The sequence below is a fragment of the Lathyrus oleraceus genome, chromosome 5 (genome assembly GCF_024323335.1).
Source record: "Lathyrus oleraceus cultivar Zhongwan6 chromosome 5, CAAS_Psat_ZW6_1.0, whole genome shotgun sequence".
Lineage (NCBI taxonomy): Eukaryota > Viridiplantae > Streptophyta > Magnoliopsida > Fabales > Fabaceae > Lathyrus > Lathyrus oleraceus.
Genome location: NC_066583.1, coordinates 91,704,214 through 91,726,163, shown reverse-complemented (window position 1 = coordinate 91,726,163; position 21,950 = coordinate 91,704,214). Strand labels below are relative to the sequence as shown.

At 36.6% G+C, this 21,950-nt stretch overlaps 1 long non-coding RNA gene and 1 other non-coding gene across 2 annotated transcripts; one reads left to right on the top strand and one right to left on the bottom strand.

Annotated features, from left to right (window-relative positions):
• Window positions 1-3,822: 3,822 nt before the first annotated feature.
• On the top strand, window positions 3,823-6,249 carry LOC127087781 (uncharacterized). The gene is made up of 2 exons (XR_007790038.1): window positions 3,823-4,409; window positions 5,883-6,249. It is a non-coding gene; the product is annotated as an uncharacterized LOC127087781 (long non-coding RNA).
• A 7,912-nt stretch (window positions 6,250-14,161) lies between these two features.
• LOC127089046 (small nucleolar RNA R71) lies at window positions 14,162-14,268 on the bottom strand. Its single transcript, XR_007790825.1, has one exon. It is a non-coding gene; the product is annotated as a small nucleolar RNA R71 (small nucleolar RNA).
• Window positions 14,269-21,950: the final 7,682 nt, after the last annotated feature.

The following is a 21,950-nucleotide window of genomic DNA, read 5'->3' as shown; positions in this document are numbered from 1 at the left end:
CTAAGGTCCTTTGGCCTTGTTTGACCTAGGATAAATCCCTTGGCCATTTATTTGGTGTTTTGAAGGGATTTGAGGTTTTGTCCAATTTAAAATGCATTTTAATTCACTTTTAATTTGATTTTTTAATTGATTAAATGTTTAAAATTTATGTTGAGCCATTCTTATGGTCTTGTGATGTTTGATTTTATGTTTGGGTCTTGGTCATGGTTGATTTGACTTTTGTTTAATCAATACCATTGGATTTAGGGGATTGATGAAATGTACATTTTATCTCCCAAAATGAATGAATGGTATTATCAGATGGAATTCCTCTCATGATCAATTTGGGTTTCTATTTCCCCTTCCCTCTTCATCTTCATCCTTACTATTTCCCAATCCCTCAATGACCAATGAAATCTCTTCATGTCTAATGATAGTTGATTCATCAATGATCTTATGTCAGATGAATCAACATGAGCCAGACTGAGACATGTCCTCCCCTCATTTATTTTAGTGTGTGGTATGTTTTAGGAGTTTGGTTCTTTGTACCAAGTCTCTAACATGCATTAACACCTATATTTTTGGTGCCCGACCTCAGATAGTTGTGACTTTTACATAAGTCCAATTACGATTGCTTAACATAGAGTTAAATTTGTCCCTCAAATCATAGCATTCTAGTAAATGAGATTGTAAGTCTCTCATTCTTCATGGTATTGCGTGGGAACTTGACTTTTTTTTCATTCATGAGAGCTAGTGGCATACTTGTTGATTTATCCAAGTTGGATCCCTTCTCATGGATGATGTCTTGGTTCAAAGATTCATACTTGTGAATGAATGGCTGAGTGTTCTCCAAAGAATGACTTAATCAATTAAAACTCACCACTAACATTTGACTAACCATTGACTAACTATTAATTAATGTTCTCTTATTTTTAAGTCATTTACTTTATGCAATTTAAATTTCAGTACCTTTATCATTCATTGCCATTTACATTTCATGCAACTTGTTTGTGTTTCAAGTCTTTTCACTTTGCTCATTTGAGCCATATCTTGTGATTGTATATGTTGTTTGTTGGTATTTTATTTTGTTTGTGGTCTTAGGACCTTAAAACACCTAATAACAATAAAAACCCTAAAAAAACATCTGGTCGGACTGTTGGGACTTGATTTGAGCCTTTGGACTTAGAACTATGCAATATTCACTATGCTAAAGAACTTGGCCAATGCCAACATTTGAGACTGAGTTATCTTTGATCATGCCTCCATATGATGCAAGACTTTGGATCTCTTTGATTCATCTGATGCTTTGTCTATGTACTTGATTGGTATGTTGTTATTTTTGTCTATGTCTGATAATTGTTCTGAGTTGATCAAGGAATATTTCATCTGCTACATTGGAAGATATTGAAGACTGTTAGCTATTGGAATGCTTGCCTGGATTGTATGGGTATCTTTATTTGAAGCCTTGGTCTTCATTTTATGCTTGGATATTGCTCATTACTTATGCTTGTTGCTTGCTAAAGTCCAAAGGAAAGTGGATTTCTATATAACATTCTTGTCAGTAGGATTGCATCCCATTGGTCAGATCTTTTTAACTCTTAACTTTTAGTTTTTGCCTATGATAGTCTCTTCATCTCCTCCCACTTATTTAATTTCAAAAATGTCTCCCTCTTTTCAAAAACTTTCTTTGCTTGTGATTTCAAACTCAGACATGTTTTAATGATTAGAAACTTTGGCCTTATGCCAATGAATTTTCAAAAAAAAAAATCTTAATCAAAACTTGTAAATGAACTTAACCATATTGACTTAAATTTCAAAAATAAAAGACAAAAAGAATTAACAATCCCATTTAAATTTTTGGCCTTTCGTGCCTTTTCATCTAAACTTTTGTTAAAATCAATTCACTAACTTCTTTGAAATTTTTACCACAAACTACGGGGTTTTGATCCCTCATTTTTATGTTGGTACGTAAGCATAAGACCGAAGGTCTTGTCAAACACAAAAATATAATTAATAAATTCTTTTCTCACCCCCTCACTCTATATTTTATCAAACATCATTTTATACCAAAAACATATGCACACAAAAAAGGGCTCCCTAGGAGTACCTAGGACACTTTGGGTGCTAACACCTTCCCTCTGTGTAACCAACCCCCTTACCTGTAATCTCTGGAATTTTATTAGTTTTGATTTAAAATCTTCTTATCTTTGGGGTTTGTTTGTACTTTTCCCTTTTCCTTTGGAAACAATAAAAGCGCGGTGGCGACTTTGGTTTTACTGACATCAAGTTTATCCATAGCTTGATGGTCATGAATTTACCGCTACAGTGTTTGAACCAGAAGTGTGGCATTTAACCAATAACTAGTGATTAGCCAATGCCGAGTTGTAGGGTTTTTCCTAGATCCACAAGGTAGACATGCAAGAGGATGAAGGGTTTACTTAAGCATGAGTGTTACAAGGAAAACATGCATGAAAGGGCTTGCCTAAGCCTGAGTCTCACAAGGAAAACATGCATGAAAAGGTATGTCTAAGCCTGAGTCTCACAAGATATACATGCATGAGAAAGGGTTTACCTAAGTCTGAGTCTCACAAGATAAATATAAAAGAAAAATGGGGGTCTACCTAAGCTCGAGTCTCACAAGGAAGACATGCATTAGAATGAGAGGTTTTTCTAAGCCTGAGTCTCACAAGGAAAACATGCATGAAAGAGGCTTGCCTAAGCCTGAGTCTTACAAGACAGACAAGCATGAACGAAGAAGGGTTTTAACCATGATAAGGTGATTAACCCATGAAGGAGGTGATTAACCAATGGAAGGTGATTAACCTCAAGAGTTGTGTATAGTTCAGAGATGGATGTTTAACCTAGAGAAGATGATTAGACCCTGTAGGAGGTGATTAACTAAGAGACAATGATTAACCTCAAGAGTTGTATGGGTATCCAAAGATTATTGTGTTTGAGTCCAAAGAGAAAGGTGTTGTTGACAAGGGATTGTTGAAGTGTTGGCCTGGGGATGAAATTTGAAAGTTATTAGATTTTAATTGCACTAAAGTCTATGAATGAAGGCGAATACTTTGAATAATTGGGGCCTACGTCCCGTATTCAAAGATATTCGAAATGAGGATAAGAATGATTCCTCACATTCTTATCCATTGCTTAAGGCTTGTGGTGCACAATTCACGTCATAATTAAAGAGGTGTTTTGAAAGAAGAGTCTTTTGTTTGAAAAATGATGAGGCAAGGCGTGCTTGAATGAATGGAAGCTCAACATGACCATGTCTTGATATCCTTCTATATATCTTTAGGGTCTTGAATGTGAATCTTGACTTGATACCAAGTATAATGTAAGTATAAAGGTCTAATCTAATCAAGTGATCAAGAGACTTATGATCACTTGAATAGATAGGGATCTTTAGGGGAATATGCAATTGTGTTAAAAATCATACAACAAGTCTAATTCATAAAAAAGTAATTAATTGATCAAAAATGAATTTGATCCACTAATCAATCAAGGTGAATATGCTAAGAGTCATACATTGAGCACATGAAATTATGAAGAAAACAATGGCATTTTCAATTGAAATTAATCATGTTAACCCTAATTTCTAACTAATCATTAAAAGAAATTCTAACAATTAATTAATCAAGACCTAACCTAATTAAACCATCATCTAAAGGATTATATTATTCTTAATGTGACTACTAAAAAACAAAGTATTTTTTAATATGTGTGCTATTGTGTTGCAAAGAATTTACAAGAAAAAACAATGATAATCAAATAATTAACTCACTTTCATAGGGGTGTATGAAAAAAATGGAGGTCTGGATAATGAACAGGGCGCTGGGCCCAGACTGAAGGCCCATGGTTATGATTTTTTGTTTGATTCAGAATAGGGTGGTGAGTAAGCAAAACTAGGGTGTAAGGAGTAAAGACTCTTTGGGCTTATGCTTCGAAGCCCAACGTGAATGAGGGTAAAGGGTGGAGAAACCTCATATTTTAATTCATTTAAATTTTCCTCCATCAAACACGCTCCTCTCCCTCTCTTATACTCCTCTTTTCCGGAAATCACTCCGTCGCGCTGGAGGCGGCGGAGGAACCCAGAACCACGCCAAATTACCACCAATGGAACCCTATTGTCCTCCTATCTCTATGTCTCACCTTTAAATAACCTAATTTCCACTGGATTCTCTCATCCTCCATAAAAATGTCAAGAACCCTAACTCTTTAAACTGAAATTGAATGCTAACCCTATGTCAATATGAGCCCAAACCATAGGCTTCTGCTTGTCAATTCAAGGCTACATAGTGGTAACTAGATTGAAGCCAATCATGAAGAATGGAAGGTTATGAGCTTACCGTGGAGGTATGCTCTGGAAGATGTTGGGGAGGTTGAAGAAGAAGATGCAGAGAAAATACCAGAGGATGCGCCAACAGGTAAATGCTTCAAGCTTCAATTCTTGCAATTCTTGTTCCTTCTTCTTCTTCTTCTTCCAAAATTAGTCTATAGGAACTATGTGTTGTTGTTGTTGAGTGAGGAGAGTGTAGAGATGTAGAGGCTTAGCTCAGTTGAAGCAAAACTTCAAGGTGAAGTTTTACTCAACAATGGTGGATGTCAAGCTTTAAGTGTGTTGATGAGGTAGATGAGAGAGTGAATTTGCAGAGTGAGAATGATCTAAGAGTGAACACGATTGTCCTAGATTGAATATGAATTGTTGTTTATATAGAGGGATTCGAAATTGAAATGGATGGAAGTTCACAACTGCTTTGGGCAGCTGTTAGGGGAAATTAGTTAGAGTTAGGTCAGCTGTTAGTTGATAGTTACTTAACAAAGTTAGTTTGCATTTTGACAGTTAGTAGGTTTGTTATGTTGAACTGTTAGTGACAGTTATAGCTTTAGAATCAGTTAGTGGTTGATGTTAGTAACTTGGAAATAGTTAGGTGTTATATTAGTTAACAAAGTTGTTGGTAATTTGGAGTTTGTAACAGTTAGCAATTTTGTTGGAAACTAGTTAGGATTGTTATGTTAGAACTGGTAGTGAATTCAAATAGCAGTTAGGAGGATTAGTTCAAATGGTTAATTGAACTGCTATGGAATTTGGACTATGATAGTGTGAATTGAATTAGTTAATGGTTAGCTTGAATCAGTTAGACGTTAGGAGGTTATGTTAGTTTGTTAGTTAAGTTAGTTTGATCAGTTAGTAATGTTAGTAATTCGTTGAACTGTGATAGTTAACGTGTTAGTGAATTTGTGTTAGTGTGATAGTTAAACTGTGTGGAATCAATTAGTTCGATGGATGTTTGTGAAAACTTTGAAAGTTAGTTGTTAGGTTATATTTTTGGAATAGTTAGAAAACTGGTTAGTTTGTAGTTAGTTGTTTGAATTGTGAGTTAATTTGTTCAGTTAGTAGGAAATTAGTCAATTGTGTTAGAATTAAAGTTAGATGTTAGTTGACTTGGAAGTTAGTAGTTAGTGAATGCTAGACTATTGGTTAGTTGAGTTAAAGTTTTGGAATAAAAAATTAGTTAACTTCAGTTTGGCTTATGTGAACTGTTATGGTAATTGGTAGTTGGAATAGGTAGTTAACCTTGGTAAAATGGAGGACATTAACTAGCAGTTATGTTAACTTGGTTAGTGTTATTTGAATGAGTCATTTTTTTAATTGTTAGGGTCTTGGTTCAATTAGAAGCCATGTTAGTAATGTTGATATTAGTTGATTATTTTGCTTGACTTGTTAGTACTAAAAAGGATATATTGATGATAAGGTGCATTGAGTGTGTGTATGTGCTGCTGGATATGCACGTGAATGTGTATATGTTTGTGCATTGAATGTCATAACTTGGTTTGTATATTTACATGAATTGTAGGCTAAGGTTGTGTATGATGCTAACTCATTCTCCTTGTTGTAGGGATGATGTTCATTTGGTGGGGTGAAACTTGGCTTGGCATGACATCATCAAGATTTGGCAAGGCATAATCAAGAATGGGCACTAAGGAGGATGCTTCGTATGAATCATGAATAAATGTTGGATAACTTGAAGAACTTGATTGCACAAATGGAGAATCAAGGAGGATGAAGACCAAAGAGGGATTAGTATTTAGTTTGACTTTGTTCAACTGTTTGACCAAAAGTCAACAGTTGACCAAAAGTCAACCCTAGGTCAAAAATGAGTTTTTTGTATGTAATTTGAGATTTTGATTTTTGTAATGACTTCTTTGATCTTGTAATGAGATTCTTCGCCTTTGAATGCAATTGTAACTTGTTTTCCAAGATAAGCATTTTTTCCCTATAATTTTCAAATTTAAAATATTGAACTTTGGATCTTGAACTTGAATAGTATCCTTGAATTTGAATTGAATGTCTTGAACCGGAATAACAAAGCCAATCAAATAATCATGCAAGACCTCAAAAGAGAATGGTCAATAAAAAGTCAACCTTCAATGGTTGACTTTGTTGACCAAAGTAAATGACTTCCAATTCACCTGTCCATGATGTAATCCAATATAATCCTGTCTAGACCCAAATTAGGGTTTCCCTAAAACTTAGGTTAAGAAAGTGAACATCCCAAGCCAAGTGTAGCACAATGACCACACCATGAAACCTTAGCCCATGAATCAATATCCTTATCAAAATTCAATGCTTTGAACCATAAATAACAAGAAACATTTGAATCAATGATTTTATTTGAAAAATGCAAATGCATATGAACGATCTTATGATAAATGATCAGAGTAAGAGTATGCAGATGAAGTGAAAAAAAAAGGTAGGGTAAGTTATGGGGTATGACAGTGGCGACTCTGTTCGAATCATTTTTTTACGAGCGCATGAACACTCTACGAAGGATCATATTTTTTGAGATGCGACACTTAGGATTTATTATCCTTATATATATAATATTATATATATATTATATATATATATATATATATATATATATAATATATATTATATATATATATATATATATATATATATATATATTATATATATATATATATATATAATATTATATATATATATATATATTAGAAATCCCTAACTCTTAAAAGAGTTTATTTGCTTTGTATTCTTTACACACCTCTGATTGTATATCAAGTGTATTTTCACAATAATCATTTATCTGCTAGATAGATTTTTAGAAGTCTCTTACTAAGTGTTTGAGCATTTGGAGTCTCTTGCTTGTGTACTTGAGCATTGGAAGTATCTTGCTTGCGTGATTGAGCATAAAAGTCTCTTACTTTAGTGTTTGATCAAAGGAAGTCTCTTGCTTGTGTGCTTGAGCATTTAAGTCTCTTACTTTAGTGTTTGAGCAAAGGAAGTATCTTGCTTGTGTGCTTGAGAAAATTACAATCTTATGTGATTATAATGAAAATCTCTTGTAAGTACAAGGGGACTTGGTTACTATAAAGTTATGAGGGGAACCATGATAACTCTGAGTATTCTTCTTCTTTCTTGAATTTCATATCCGTTGCCTACCTCTGACTGAATCAGATTCTATATCTTGTGTTTAGAATCTAACCAAGAAGAGAAAAATAAAGAAAAAGTCAACATAATTCAACCCTCATTCTTATGTTTTTCTCACCTTCAAGGACTACTCTAGAGAGTCAAGCCTAGTTTAGTTAGCTTCACGATGAATGTTAGATTTTTTTTAGTTTCTTATTGTGTTTTTATGTTTTCTTATTATCTCATATGATTATTATACTTTGTTCATTTTTGTATATATACTTATTTGTGGGATTGGGAAATGCTATTTGAGTGAAGCTCTATACTCGAGCTTTGAGAAAACCCTAAGTTTAAGTTTGGAAGTTGTGTAGTGTTAGCCACCAAGGTTTACACCTCATATGGATAACATGAAGACTCCTTCTAGAGTATACCTATTTGCAAATCTTTTCATAAAATGTCTCTTCCGTTACATGGCGCAGATTCAACTAAGGTCTGTGACTCTAGGAACCTTTTAGAACTAGTTTGAGTATAGAAGTTGCGTAGTGTTAGCCCCTGAGGTGCACACCTCGTATGGATAACATGAAGACTCCGCATAGAGTAGACCTTTTTTGAGAATCTCAGCATAAAATGGCTCGCCTGTTGCATGGCACAGATCCGGATATGGTTTGTGACTCTAGGAATCTTTTATCGAAACACCCTAGAGCAATCCCTTACAAGATTTTGGGTAGAAAACACTTAGAACCTCTCATAAGAAACCTACCTTTTAGTTTGTTTGAAACCTTTAACCTCTCTTACCATGCATAACATAGCATTACATTTCATAAAAATATTTTTTGCATACAAAAAAATCATGCATCTGCATTCATTTGCATGCATACATTTTTCAAAGCTCATTTTTCTTCACCCTCAGAAATATCAAACTAGTAAACCTTCAAGCTGACTCCCCGACACTCTACGGGACAAGAGATAATTCAAGAAGGAAGATGGAGAATCTAGAACAAGGACATGAGAAGATGAAATGAGATATTAATGAGCTCAAGGGAACTATCAGCAAAATGATGGAGTTGTTACTAGCATTATTCAATAAATAAGGTCAACCCCAACATACTGTGATTTAAGAGGTGGTTGGTTTCTCCATAGAACCACAACACACTCAGGGAGTATGTATCCCATGGCCACCATATAGTTTTCCACCTAACTACACTCTTCCATTTGTGAATTCTTATGGAGTAAGACCTTCCACTCTACACACAATACAAATTCCAGTGACCATCGATGCTCAGTCGATCGTCCATACTTTTGCAATGGTCCCTTTGATGATCCTCGTTTTGCATGCCATATTGTTGGCCCAAAGACGATGATCAAGACGAGACAAGAGAGGTTGATGAAGTAAAGGAGAAATATCATATCCTAGAGAGAAATCTGAGAGCCATAGAAGGAAATGATATATTTGGATTAGATGCTACGAATGTGCTTGGTCCCCGACTTAACTATTCCGTCCAAATTCAAGGTTCCGAAATTCGAGAAGTATAAGGGCCATACATGTCCAAGAAGACATCTAATCATGTACTGCCGAAAGAGAGCCGCCCACAAGAAAAGACAAGTTGTTAATCCACTATTTTCAGGACAATTTGAATGGAGCCTCTTTGAAATGGTACATGGGCATGGAAAATAGTCATATACAGACTTGGAAGGACCTGGATGATGCCTTCCTTATACAATACAAATATAATATGGATATGGCTCCTGACAGAAGACAGATGTAAAACATGGCCATGAAGGAGAAATAATCCTTTAAAGAATACACCCAACGCTGGAGAGAGCTAGCTACTCAAGTGGAACCACCTTTGGATAAAAAGGAGTTAATGATATAATGCATTCTTCTTTCTACAAAAATATGGTCGAAAGTGTGACATCGGGCTTCTCTGATCTAGTCACCATTGGTGAAAGGATCGAGCAAGGACAGAAAAATGGAAAAATTACTGGTGTTGTTGGGGCATCTAGTGGTGTAAAGATATTCTCTGGAAACTTCCAGAAGAAAAAAGAAGGAGAGACTAATGCAATTTCTACTAGTGGAGGGAGATCTTACTGAGGAAAATCTCAATAGCCTTTAGTGTACCAGCAATCTGTTATGCCTATAGCATATTATGCACCACCATATGTAGCAGCTAGTATTCCAGCATATCCGCAACCTCCTAATGCACCAACATATCAACAAGTTTCTGTTGCACCTTTTGGAGAATTGCCATCCAAGGCGCAGCGGAGTTTAAAAATTTCTCCATTTAGTGATCCTTACGAATGAGCATGATCAGTGATAGAATCGTTACCTCTTGTGGCGATTCAAACCTTTGATGCAGATCTCTGATAATGATCAAAACCTTTGATACAGATCCACGGGGCGATCACGAACGTTGAACGATGACAACGTCTCTACTCAGTCCACACGAACGGATTCCTTCAATCGCAGTGCTAGCTGTTATGAATGAAGGCTTTGAGTGAGAGAGAGATACGAAATTCCAACTCTTCAGTTGTGTTTTCTGTCTCAGTGAGTTACAATACTTCTACCCAAGGGGTTCTATTTATAGAACCACTTGTGTGGGCTTCAAGCCAAAAAGCCCACTTAAGTGCATTTTGGCCCATATATCATAATATGCCAAAATCACTTAAGTACTTGGTACCTTACCATATTTCGTATTCTACTTAAGTACACCGTACCTTACGATGTTCCTTAATTATTCTATCTCTCATCAATCCGTCCTTTGTGTGTGACCCTATAGGTTTTCGCGGCGTTGGTAATTATATTAAATCACGTATTTAACATAATAAACAGTGAGCGATATCTAGCAACACATCACTGCTATCCAAGTCACGAAAATGTCATGTGATCTGACAAAACCTCCTGTGATAATAATTATGTGTATAATTACCCCTTTGCCCTTATGTCTATATTGAACACAAGGTATAGACCGTGTCACCCTTGTCCAATTCAATATTGGGCCCATAGACATTTATCCTGTTACGCAGGATTGGCAAATTCCATCTAGGACACTCATGTCCCTCAACATGCTTCGTGGAGTACCCATCAACTGTCTTTATGGTTATCCAGTTACGGACAACGTTGGATCAGCAATAAAGCATTCGACTCTACATCTAGGATCCATAGTGGTTTCAGGTCGAAAAGTGGTATACACTATTATCACCATGGGAATAACTTATGACACTTTGCATAACTTTCTATATAGTATTCTCATAGCGGGTCAATCCGGTATAAATATTACTCCTAATATTCATACCTATGTTTAAGACTTGATAACTCTTTATCCATGATCCATGAGATGTGATCATCAGTCTACAAACATAATAGTCTTAATGCTTTAATGTTATCCCACTTCACATTAAAGCTCGACTACGGATACTTTAAGAACAGTGCCCTTATGTTTAATGTGTTCTCATGATTAAGTCACACTTAATACATTAAACGGACTATCTATTCTAGGGACTTTATTAATCAACCATAATAAAGAAAATGCCTTTTATTATAAATAATTCGATACAAGTACCAAAAGTATTGGCCTCTAGGGCTTACACCAACAACACCATCATATTAGCCAACACATGTTACTCCAACATATCCGCAACCTAGGGCCCATGCTTCACAACATCATAATTCTCTTACTAATCAGAATCTCAATAGGAAGAATATATCTCAATTTGATCCATTGCCTACGCCTTATAGTCAATTGTATCCATCGCTGATTCAGAAAGGTTTGGTTGTTCCCAGACCTCTTCCTCCAATGGAAGAACCATACCCATATTGTTATGACCCAAACACTCATTATGAATTCAATGAACGAGCACTGGGGCATATAATGGATGGTTTCTTTACGCTAAAGGGCCAAAGTTCAGGACCTGATTAATATCAAGATCTTGTCTTTTAGAGAGACAGGGTCCAACATCAAGAATAACCCATTGCATGTATATGGGGGGTCCAATAATAAATGTTGTCGAATAAGACTCTAAAAATCAGTTGATCCAAGACATTAGAAAATTAAAGAATCCGTTGGCAGCATTCCATAAATGATTGGGGGAATCCGACTTAGTAAAGGAAAAGCATGACAACTTGTTGAATGTAATACTCATCCAGAGGGGTGTCAGATTTTGCAAAAACTTGTGCAACATTTGATCGACCAAGGTGTCCTACAAATCATTCGTGCTAAAAATGATGAAGACGTCTCAGTAGTGGAGCCACCCATTAAGCTTCCCACATTTATTGAGATCGTCTATTAGAAAATGGATAATTCTCAGCCAAAAGAAAATCATATGTCACCGGTGGTTATATGTATGCCATCACCCTCTCCGTTTAAAATTACAAAGGATGTACCACGGAGGTATGATGTGAATGCCATTGTGGATGGAAAAGAAGAACACATTGAGGAGAAACCTAAAGAGGTTGTAAATAATGATGTTATATGATAACACTAAAATTTACCGTATTTTCGACTCCGATTTCACATGCATTCTAGTTGTTTTATTATCATTTTGTTGTGTTATTGCTATGTTTTTCTTTGTTTTCAGGTTTTTACTTTAATCGGAGCCCCGATCGAGAAAAGGAGCGAAAAAGAGCCAAAAACCCTAAAATTCAGCATTTTGTTCTTGTGGCCTACACCATGGCTGGCGCCATAGACCCTGCCATGACGTGTCCAAGCTCAACTTCCCTCAACTCCCACGTTCCCCACTACTTCCACTAAGGCGCCTCATTTTGTGCTTGTGGCGGGCGCCATGGCCTTGTGGCGGGCGCCACAAGAGGAAAATAGTTCCCCTCCCATTTTTAAGTTGAAGGCCATCCAAGTCATTTCCATCTTCTTACTTGCTTATAAATAGAAACTCGAATTCACTTTTACAATCATCCAAACTTAGAGCAGAGGAAAACTCAGAGCAACTTTGTTTCACTTAGGCATATATTCAGTATTTTAAAGTGGTAATCGCTTCGCATTGGAGTGTTACCACAATTGTGTAATCGAGTCTGTGATAGAGTCTGTAATCGAGTTTGGAGCACTTTGGAAGGAAGTTAATCCTGCCGCCATTTTCATTTCCGCTTTGCAATTTATTCAACCCTCCGATTGGAGCAGGTTTTTATTACTTGTCTTTATCTTATTTATTTCCCGCACTCGCTTTACTTTTATTTATTTCCTCGCACTCGCTATACTTTATTTATTTCCCGCACTCGTTTTACTTTATTTATTTCTCGCACTCGCTTTACTTTATTTATTTCTCGCACTCGCTTTACTTTATTTATTTCTCGCACTCGCTTTACTTTATTTATTTCCTCGCACTCGCTTTAAATTATTTATTTCTCGCACTCGCACTACTTTTATTTATTTTAATGCACTTTTACTTTACCATGTCTAACTAAATTTATAAGGTTAGAATGTAAGGATCGTAATTGAACCGATAATCCGTACAATTGTTCGTAAAAACACTTAAGGACTATTTTAACTTTCAAATTAAGTTTTCCCTCACTTCGATTCCGTTGGGTAAGATCGAAAGCCGTCCAACGTCTTTTTAAACTTAATTGTTTTTAACTATTTCAAAAACAGCGAAAGCGCTTTGTTTAGTTCATTAGGAGATTTTAACATTAAGAAGAAAAGAGATTTTAAAACTATTTTCGGACGCGTTTATAAGTTTAGAGTCTGGTTCGTGAGAACCTCTTTTGGTTAAGAAATCCAGGTTATAATACTTTTCAACTTAGTCAAGATACTATATTTCTTAAAAATAGGTTTACTACTCTAACGCAATGCGCGCCTTTTTATAAGTGACAATAAGAGGGTTTGATTAGGGAGTACAACTCGGTTCTGAATACGCGAAAGCGACAGTTCCTGTTAAATTAGTTCTTTTCAAAGTAGGAAACACTGCCCATAAGTAGCTCTATTAGCAAGTATTTGGATTATTAATTGATTACGTGAATTACATTCGACCCTGTCTTTATTAATTAAATTTATTTCAACACTTTACTTTTTCATTGCACACTCCAAAAACACCTATTTCGATTGCCTTTGATAAACACCATAACAATAGATAACGATAGATTGACACTTGGTCTCTATGGATTCGACAATCTTTTATATTACTCTGACGCGTTTGTATACTTGCGAAACACCGCATCAAGTTTTTGGCGCCGTTGCCGGGGACCAATTTCGTCAAATTTCATTTTCCTGTTGTTATATCATTTAGACTTAGGCTATTTCCCGCCGGTCAATGCGAAGAACTCGCAGCACCGGAAGTTTAAGCTTAGTATACCCTCTGGCGGAAGTTGAACGTTACGCTCGCGCACGTTTATTCTCTCATAGAATTAAGAGAGCTATGACCGAAGATCAAAACCAAAGATCTCTTAAAGATTTCGCTCAACCATCTAATGAAGAACCTAGTTCTAGTATAGTAAACCCAACCATCCCAGCTAATAATTTTGAACTTAAACCATCCCTGTTGCAACTAGTGCAATAGAGACAATTCTCAGGTCTCGCTACTGAGAACCCAAACCAACATTTAAAAATATTTCTTCAATTAGCAAACACTTTTAAAACCAATGGAGCTTCTCCTGAGGCAATACGTTTAAGATTATTTCCTTTTTCCCTCAGAGATAAAGCCCTATCATGGTTAGATTCCCTTCCACCCAATTCCATTACGACTTGGGATAACCTTAGAAGAGTTTTTCTCGCTAGATATTTTCCCCCGAGTAAGAACGCCGTTCTTCGAAACCATATAACTAGATTTACCCAAAACCAAGGAGAATCACTGTTCGAAGCTTGGGAGAGATATAAAGAGTTGTTACGAGCATGCCCACATCATGGTTTAGAAAATTGGTTAATCATTCAAACCTTCTATAATGGACTTCATTACAACACCAAGATGACCATCGACGCTGCCGTAGGTGGTGCGCTGATGAACAAACCTTATCCTGAAGCTAGTGCCCTCATTGAAGATATGGCTCAAAACCATCAATCATGGGGAGTCGAACGAGCGACAATTGAGAAGAAGGAAGCCCAAGAAGGAGTGCATGAACTAAGCTCTATAGACATGATGCAAGCTAAAATGGACGCATTAGCCCTCAAAGTCGAGCATATGTGCATAAACCCGAATACTGTAGCCGCAATTTCGTCGGATTGTGAGATATGTGGAACCAAAGCACACCAATCCGCAGAATGCAGTCTATTAAACAAAGCCCACTCTGAGCAAGTGAACTACACCCAAGGGAACCCATACTCGAATACCTATAACCCTGGATGGAGGAATCACCCGAACTTATCCTATAAAAACAATAACCCAATCCAAAATAATGCACCTCCGAGACCTAGTTATCAAGCCCCTAGATCAAATCAACCTATGCAACCTGTACCACCAAAGCCGAGCCTTGAGAAAATTATGGAAAATTTTATCACCGCTCAAACCCAACAAAACAAGGAGTTCATGAACCAAAACATTCATGTTAACGAATTGATTACTTAGTTAAGAACCAAGGTTGACCAAATAGTTACTCATACTAAGATGCTTGAAACCCAGATCTCTCAGGTAGCTTTAAACCAAGCTCCTCAGACTACACCTGGAGGACAATTCCCTGGACAACCTCAACAAAATCCGAGAGGACAAGCCAATGCCATTACCCTACGAAGTGGGAACGCTTATGATGAGCCACCAAACCCTAGATTGAGTGAACCCGAAACTTCTAAGGAATGTACCAAACCCACGGACGAAGTAAAGGAACCAGAGGAATCTGAAAACCAGGAAGGTCAAGAAAAAGGAGAAGAACCTAAAGATAAAACTTACGTACCACCCCCGCCATATAAACCACCTATACCATATCCGCAAAGACTCAAACAAACCCAGATCAATAAACAGTATCAAAAATTTATTAAAGTTATAGAAAAACTTCATGTAGAAATCCCTTTCACAGAAGCCATTACCCAAATACCTTCTTATGCAAAGTTTCTCAAAGACATCCTTACCAACAAACATAGACTTGACGATCCGAAGCCTTTCGAATGTAATGCTATTTTCGAGGACAAATTAGCAAAGAAAGATAAAGATCCTGGAAATTTCTCCATTCCTTGCCCTTTGGGTAATCATGTCATCGAAAAAGCTTTTCTAGACTTAGGAGCTAGTGTGAGCCTAATGCCTTTAGCAGTTTGTGAGAGGTTAAACTTAAGAGAATTACAACCTACTAAGATGTCACTTCAGTTATCCGATAGATCTGTTAAATATCCGATAGGCATTTTAGAAGATGTTCCTGTTAGGATAGGTCAGTTATTTATCCCTACTGATTTCGTTGTTATGGACATCAAAGAGGACAATGATATACCAATCCTTCTAGGTAGACCATTCTTATCGACTGCAGGAGCCATAATAGATGTCAAGAAAGGAAAGTTGACATTTGAGATAGTGACGAGAAAATAGAATTTATACTTTCGAAATTTTTTATGGCACCTGTGATGGGAGACTCATGTTATGCCTTAGATATCATTGATGAATGTGTTAGAGAATTAGAACAAAAAGAAATTATAAAAACAATTAAGTTACCATCAACTCTCATAAGGGAAAATGATGACTTTAAGAAACCCTACATCGATGATAACCTTTACGAGTGTTTATCCCTTACACCAGATCCTATGGCATGCCCTAAGAAACCCACCTTAGAACTTAAGGAACTGCCTAAGAACCTGAGATATGAGTTCCTCGATGAAAAGATGAACCGTCCAGTTATAGTTAGTGCTACCTTGAGCCAAGAGGAAACGAACCAACTTTTAGACATTTTACGAAGATATCCCCCAGCCTTAGGATATAATATCTCTGATCTGAAAGGTATAAGTCCATCCGTATGCATGCATCGAATTTCACTAGAAGAAGATTCAAAACCCTCTAGGGAACATCATAGAAGAATAAACCCTATAATGAGTGATGTTGTTAAAAAGGAAGTTCTTAAGTTACTTGAGGCAGGTATCATCTACCAGATCTCGGATAGTAAGTGGGTGAGCCCTGTGCATGTAGTACCTAAAAAGGGAGGCATCACAGTCGTGCAAAACGATAAAGGCGAACATGTAGCAAAACTTTTAGAAGGAGGATGGCGGATGTGTATAAATTATAGAAAATTAAATAAAGCAACCAGGAAGGACCATTTCCCTTTACCATTTATAGACCAGATGTTGGAGCGTCTAGCCAGACACTCTTACTTCTGTTATCTAGATGGATATTCTGGATTCTTCCAAATACCTATCTGTAGCGGTGTATTCATCGCCTTTAGATTTATTGACTAAATCAAAAGCAAAGCATACAAAGATAGAGTCGCCACCGCACTTCTATTTATCCAAAGGAATGGCTAGAAAGCGAACAAAAGCCTAAGAAGTTTTACAAAGAAAACTAATAAAAGGGGTACAGAGATCTGGGTAAGGGGGTAATTATGCAAAGGGAAGGTGTTAGGCACCCAATGCATCCTAGGTACTCCTAGGGAGCCCTTTTCACAACTTGTTGTAAAAAGTAATGTTTATGAAAATATTTATTGTGCAAACATGAGGGAAGAGGTGAGAAAAGAATGTACAAGTTTTATTATTTTTGTGTTTGGATGGATGAAACCCATTCCCTACGTGCCTTTACAGGATCAAAACCTCGTAGTTCGGCTAAAAGATTTCCAAAAAAGATGAGTGGATTGATTTTAAACAAGAGCCTTAAGGTCTTTCATTATCAAAGGGAGAACACTCAACCTGAACCAACAATCCACCATGCGAGGATAGCTTCAACATACTAGTGAGGGGTTAACCCTATAATAAGTATGGAAGTCTTACAGTCAACTCACTAAGGATGCGGTGAGATTCACATCAACCACTAAGATAATTCGGATCTACGGCTAATGCATGAAAACTTATCAAGAAGTGGACAAGGGCCACAAAAAGCAATTGAGTGAGTGAAATTAACTAATTAGAGTATTCACAAAAAATGGTCAAAGTTGACATTAGATTCAATTCAGAAGAAGTATTGTGAAAATGAAGTTTGAAAATCAGAGGCTTAAGGCCTAGGTTTCTAGTTTGAAAACAGATGAAAATGTTTGCACAAAATTTTCTGGTTTGGGTTACGAATGCAAATGGAGGTTGTAAGGAAACAAAAGGTGGGGATGAGGAGTAAAACTTCATTAGGAGTTCCTCTCTTGAGATCATATGTAGATGATTCAAGTAAGTACCATCCTTTGGAATAAGTGACAAAGCAATAAGCAAGTAAGCAGGTTCAAAAGAACAAAGCTGGAAATGGAGTGCCAATAAATGGTCTTACGTCCAACTCCGAAAATAAATGGGAAACGGAGTGCCAATAAATGGTCTTACGTCCAACTCCACAAAAGAAACAAGATAGGAAACAGATAGCCAATCACTGGTCTTACATCTGACTCCACAAAACAAAACAAATAGGAAATAGATAGCCAATCAATGGTCTTATACCTGACTCCACAAAAAGAAACATAATAGGAAATGGAGTGCCAATAAATGGTCTTATATCCAGCTCCCCAAAAGGAACAGGAAACAGATAGCCAATCACTGGTCTTACATCTGACTCCTCAAACAAAGACAAATAACAAATGCAAAAGCAAAATGCAAACAATATGCAAAAGCAACATGAAGGATGCACAAGTAAGCAAACAATTAATCAATTATCACACACTATACACAACCAATAGGCTCAATCAAATTTGGGCTTTAGTCAAGGGGTCATATCAACCTCGACAAACAAGCCAGATATGTAAGGGTGTTTAGGCTCTTAACCTCTGACATTGACCGTCAGGGTGAGCAGATGAAATGGGGGATGAGGGTTAGACCTCATAGCTCTTAACCCTGGCCAGGGTGAGCTTGACTCAAAGAAGGTGTGGGAGTCCAAAATGAGGAACTCTACTCCACATGACTGACTCAATATACAATGATCTTGGGTGTTTATTCAAATGCATCAGCACCTAGTGCGAGCAAGATGAAAGACTCAACTGAATAGCAGGGGATGGATTTCACATCCCTTCTATCTACCAATGCCTCTTCACTTAGGAGGTATTAATATGTAACCATGCCTCATTGAGATCTTTAGCACAAAATTAAACAATCAAGAACATGGCCTCTTAAGGAGGGCTTCAGACAGGTGCCTGCCAAAGATAGCAGGTCTTCCAGACTACATGGAGTTAAAGAGATTACCTAAGTGGTATGCCAACCACAAGCAAAGCAAATCAACTCAAGTAATGAGTTAAAGCTACTAAAGTACCTGTAAGAAAATCAAACAAGTCAATATTCACATTCAGACAAACTAAACAGACAGTCAACAGTGAGACAACCAATATACACAATGTAAGTCAACAACTCAAGTGAGTTAGCCATCCAAGGACCTACAACATAATCAACATTAGTTAAACAAAGCAAATTGTATCTCAAGCAAAGAGATCACATCATCCACTAGGACTTATTGCTTGAACCTGAAATGCAAAGATCAAATTGTGAGTACAAACCCCTAGGGCAAAGCCTAGGGTAAAAGGTGAGGCAAAAAGTCAAAACAGAAGATAAAACTCAACATGAATCACATTTAATCAAGTAAGAACATGTCCTAAAAAGGACCAAATCAAAATCATCAAGCAAAGTCATGTAGTGAGCAAGAGAAGACAAAGGCAATTTCAAAGCACACAATTGGACAATAAGAATCAAAATTCCATATTAAAACAGAAATGACTCAAACAATTCTGGAAATTTTTATGTGCATACAACATGTCAAACACAATCATCATGCCAAAAATTAGAATCAACAAAGTTCAATTGACCTAGAAATGAAAATGCACAAGTATGACATCAAATTGTGTGACACACATTGTCACACCATACAATCATGTGTCTTAAACAGAAATGAAAAATGAGAAAAATGCACAATGAAGCCTCAAAGGTCAAGCAACATGTTGGGAATCATCATACAAAATTTCATGGTAATTGGATCATTATTGAGCATTTCACAATAGAAAGAATGAAGCAATGTCACATTTTGCATATATGATCAACCAACCAATCATAATTCAAATTCCAGAGATGATAAAATCATGAAACCACCACCAAAAAATAGTAGACAAACATATGAACATGTAGCAAAAAAATTGGAATTAATTGGATGTGTTTTCAATTTTTAATGATTTTTCAAAGTTGGATAAAATGTTTGAAATAAATGAACAAATGCACATGATGAAATTGGAGGGAAAGACAAAGATGTGATTAATTTGAAAATGCGCTACCAGAAGGGATCGAACCCTGTAGCACTAAAAAATGCGCTGAAATGAAATAAAATCTCAAAATGCAAAAGCCTGGAATCGAAGTGAGGGAGGGATCAAAACGCAGAGTATCGTTTAATGCGCTGGCGTCCACGTCAGCAGTCCAAGCATATGTGGATTGGTCAAAGAAATCTAGGCCAATAGAAAGGCCAAAAGGCAGCACATGTGGTGCATGACTAGGACAAAAACCCTAGCATCTCAATTAAATGTAGAAGGCGGAGCGCGCGGCCAGGCAAGGAGGTTTCCACCGTCTTCTTCATGAAGACGGTGGTGCAACAGTAACAACAAATTTTTTTTCTTCCAGAATTCACTAAATTTTATATCAAATGAAAGCTTATGCTACGTACATCACAAATCCACTATTAATTCACATCAATTCATCATGTACAAAGCAAATCGAACAAAAACATTATAATCTACCAAACTTTAACTCAGCATAACTCAGTCATTACTCAACCAAATTCCATGAAATCTAGATCAGAATTTTCAGCGTGAGGAGATCTATCTAAACATGTGCATAACATCAAGAATTAAGAGGATCGAATTTTTACCTCTTGAAGAGCAAATCAATGAAACAGTGAATTCAATGCCTTGCAAGTGTCCAGATCAACTCCTGAGATGATGTCTTGAAGCTTTGTGAATGAATTGAAGCTTGGCACGATCTAGATCCAGGTCAAATAGCAATTTCCATCTTCATGTTCTTGCTTGGAGCATGCACGAATTCTGGCCAAAATCACTGTTCCAATGCTTGATTCTTCATCCACTACACTCAATGAACCAGAATATGGAAGAAAAATGCTATGCTATGTGGAGAATTTTCAAGTTTTGATTGAGAGAAAATTTTGGAGGGAAGAAGAATTTGAGATCTTGAATCTGAAATTATGAACAATTCTGTTAGGATTTGGTATTTATATGGTCTCCTAATCATGCTGAAAAATGTAATTAGCAATGGTTAATTGAAATTAGCAAAAATAAGGTGTGTGACCAAAAGTTGAAATTGTGAGGTGCATGGAGCATTTGGACGTGAACAGTAACATGTGCATGGATGAATTCACTTAAAATCTTCCAATGAACACAATGGCAATGGTATTTTGTTCATACAATGCACCAATTTCAAATTTGCAAATTTCCCTCCAAAATGGTCATGAATAAACAAATGGTCATGTGATGAGATTTCATGCAATGTAATGAATGATTTGGAAAATACATGTCATGAGAAACAAAATGCAAAAAGATGCACTAAATTTGGAGTTATGAGTCAAAAGTTATGGCCTTTTGAAGTTTCAAGCACACTTGGCAATGATTTGATCATATCTCCTCAACCATTCATCAGATGCTCATGATCTTGGACTTTTTGGAAATGGGAGAGAGAGATCTTAAACTTTCATGTTGGAAAAAAATTCATTTGAAACTTCTTTGATGTTGGAAAGTTGAGTTGAAGTTGGTCCAAAAACTTTCCATTTATGGAAACTTGAAATTATAGGTCACTTTCCATTTTTGGAAACTTTTGACTTGACCTCAAATTCTTCAAGATAAAGGTTTGACATGATGAATAAGCATTGTTAAAACATGAATGGGATAAATAAATTCAATTTCCCAATTCAAAAATCACAGTTGACTTTCAGTTGACTGACATAGGCCCTCAGATGACCTGAAAATGCTTTGATGAACTTGGGCCTCAACCACCTGGGGAATTTGCTTCACAATGAACCTCTAGCTCATATAAGCTCAAAATAATGATCACATGATTCATCTTAATGGAACCCTCGTCTCTTGCACAAAGGATTGATTTGAATATGCCTTGACCTGTTGACTGCTTAAGCTGCAAGACAAATGTTAGATGACATATTTTTGTACATTTTGGTTAGTGATTAAAAGAAAAGCAATGATATACAAATGCAAGCAATGCTTGGTGATCAAGAACCACTCTCAAGAAAGATACCACCCACAGGGAAGGAAGTAAGGTGTCCAATGATCCTTGAGGCTTATGCAATGCTATGATATGATGCCATGAGGGATCTTAGGGACAAAATTGGGATCTTACAGATGCCCCTATTTAAGATCATTCTAGCCGGAGAAGTGAAGGTTAAAATCTTCGTCTCGACGCGGTAGAATGGGCTTAAATAACAATAATGAGACAAATTTTGGTCCCTAAGAGACCTCGTGATGCAAATGTATGAATGCAAAAGAAACAAACTTTATGGGGATATGGTT